Below are 2802 nucleotides of genomic sequence, written 5' to 3'. Positions count from 1 at the left end.
GACTGTCGCGCGTGTGGCCCAGCCTCGCCTGGTGAGTGAGGCCACCAACCAAAGTCAGTTCCTTCCCACCTGTGTTTCTGGGTTTTTTTTCTATATATATATTTTTTGTTGGATTCTATTTTATTTTTAATTCTTCTCCTCCAAACACAATGGCACTGCTTATCTCTGAAATGGTGTAATCCTCTCCTCATTGGGCAGCAGCTGCCACTGCGCTGTGGGTAGTGTGTGACTGTGGCTGTATAGTGAAACATAGTTGGCATATCCTTGTTTGAAGTTTGTTGGTGACTCCACCAAACTGGTGTAAAAAACCTCAAAAACCCACAAAACAAAACAGAAAACACACAAAAAAAACTGCCTACATTGTACTCAGTTTCAAACTTTATTAGTCTATTTTTAATTACAAAACCAGAAAGCTGTGTTTTCTTTTCCCAACCCCATTCATTGGCTTCTTTGTTTTTAATGTCAAATCTGTTTGAGTTGTTTTTTACCAGAAAAGGAAGGGTCGGGCTAGGGGACAAGCGGGTGCCGGGGCCACAGACTGAGGCAGAGGCTCCTGGCCTGGCACCCGCTCAGTGCCCACCTGCGGGCACTTCCCTCACTTTTTTTTTTAGGTTTTGTAATTGGAGCCCTTGGTGAGGTTACACGTGCCATGATAACCCACTCTACACCACAACACTGGTGCCTCAGTGTTGGCCATACTCTGGAGTCAGTGACTGGTTTGACTTTCATACAGTGAATATGCATTTGGTCTGTACTGATCATGGAATAAACACATCTCTCTTTTTTAATGCTGGTGTCTCCCTGACATTTCTTTGTGAACCACCTGTTACCTAGGCGAGGCCCAGGAGTCTCCAGACCCCAAATCATGTCTATATAACTCCCACCAGGGGCCATCTAGCCCATTTCCCATGGTCTTTCCCTGCCATCCCAAGCTGAAGCTGTGACAGGGAGTCCAGGTACCCATTCTTCCCTCCTAGACAGGTGGTGGTGTGCTCCAGGGAACCTGGCCAGATTCCAGACAGTATTCTCCTACATCCTTGTCCCCTACTCACCAGGGGACTTGGGTCACTTCTCCCACTTTGTCTCCCTCTACTTAACTCTTTTCATTTAAGCTCAGGGTTAACCAGATATTCTTAGATAAGTGTACATCCTCCCAACTAGGATCCTCTCTCACATGCACACAGATGCACACCTACACATTCCTGCCAGAGAAAGTCCACCAGATGGCCACCCTTGTCTGTGTGCCCATCAGTAGCCACAAGGCAAGCTGGGTACCCAGGAGCAGCCCCTAGGATGAAAGATGAAAGTATATCATTTATATGTATGCAGAGACACACTGATTGAAACATTGCTAGCACTGTTTATTAATCCACATCCCCCTTTAACGGTGTATTGTGTTTGGGATCTCCCAAACCTCCCAGAGAGGTGCAGTTCTGGCATCCAGCCAGAGCCGCCCCCCACCCCCACCCCTCCTGTGCCCGTGCCCACCCTCCAGGCTCTTCCTCATAAACACTGTGCTGGTTCAAGTAAGACTTACAGTTTGGTTCTTTGGGGTTGCTTCTATCTCATCCCACACCCTCCCTCATTTCTGTTCTGACACTTCCCCAGGCCAAGTCCGACTATTTAGCTGGAGAAATGGTTGTCTCCGCCTTCCTTCTAAAGAGTGAATTCTGCCATAGCCCTCTCCACACCTCCCTCATAGGTGTTTCTCTAACTGGGTTATAATTAGAACTTGGATCTATTTAATTTCTCTGGCCATTTTCCCAGTCCCTCCCACAGTACTAGAAATCTTAGTCCTATACAAGAGTGAGAGGTGTGTACAAGCCCCCACTGTACTGTATGCACGGATCGCTTGGCCAATAATTATGTCAGTGAATCTGAGACTTGTATTAAACACTTTAGACATTTGTAGAAGGGAATTCGTAGACTTTTCACTTATATACTAAAGGTTTTTTTTTGTGCAGTTCTCATTGCAAAAATAAACATTTGTACTGAATATAAAATTACTATCCTGTGACTACTGCTGTCTTTTTGTTTGAGGGTAGAGCTGATGGTTAGGGGTGGTGGAGTGAGAGTCAGTGTTGTGTACTAGTAGCAGAGGAAGAAGTAATGTCCCCTAAAACCCACCAGTCATGCAGCAAGATTAGAGAGCTCAGGAGGGATATCAGGGTTGTCAAGTGGTCAAGAGAATTGATTTTATAGAAAATGTAAAAGAAACTAAAGCTATGACGGTCTAATCATGCAAGAAAAGAAAGGTTAAGTGCAGGGAAAACAAACATTTGTACAATACAGGCAGTGTAATCATAGACAACTACTTAACTGTGAGTGCATTGTTTACTGAGGCCGAACCATATAAACCACTATTCATTCCCTTTAAGTAACAACCCAGGGACTTAATTATGGTCCCAGGACAGTATGATGTTTAGCAATGACAATACAAAGGTAAGATTAACAGTGGAAGGTGGAAGGGAGGGTGAGAGATGACAAAAAGGGATGAGTGGAGTGTTTCAAATTAGAGGAACCAGTAGGAAAACTACAGGTGGAAAAAGCACGTCCAGTGGTGGTGACATGAGTCAATGGGTAATATCCCAAATTGATAATGAAGGAGGCCCAGCCCAGCCAGCGTGGCTCAGTGGGTGAGTGTCGTCCTAGGAACCAGGAGGTCACAGTCCCATTCCCAGTCAGGTAAATTTCCAGTGGGGAGTTCCAGGAAGAAGCCGGAGAAGGGAAGCGCTCACATCATGAGGCTTCTAACTCTCCCTCTCCCCTTCCCCTCTAAAATTTTTTTTTAGAAGTGGGCAC

This window comes from Myotis lucifugus, unplaced genomic scaffold (genome assembly GCF_000147115.1).
Source record: "Myotis lucifugus unplaced genomic scaffold, Myoluc2.0 scaffold_280, whole genome shotgun sequence".
NCBI classification, from domain to species: Eukaryota; Metazoa; Chordata; class Mammalia; order Chiroptera; family Vespertilionidae; genus Myotis; species Myotis lucifugus.
Note: the sequence above shows the minus strand (reverse complement) of the source record.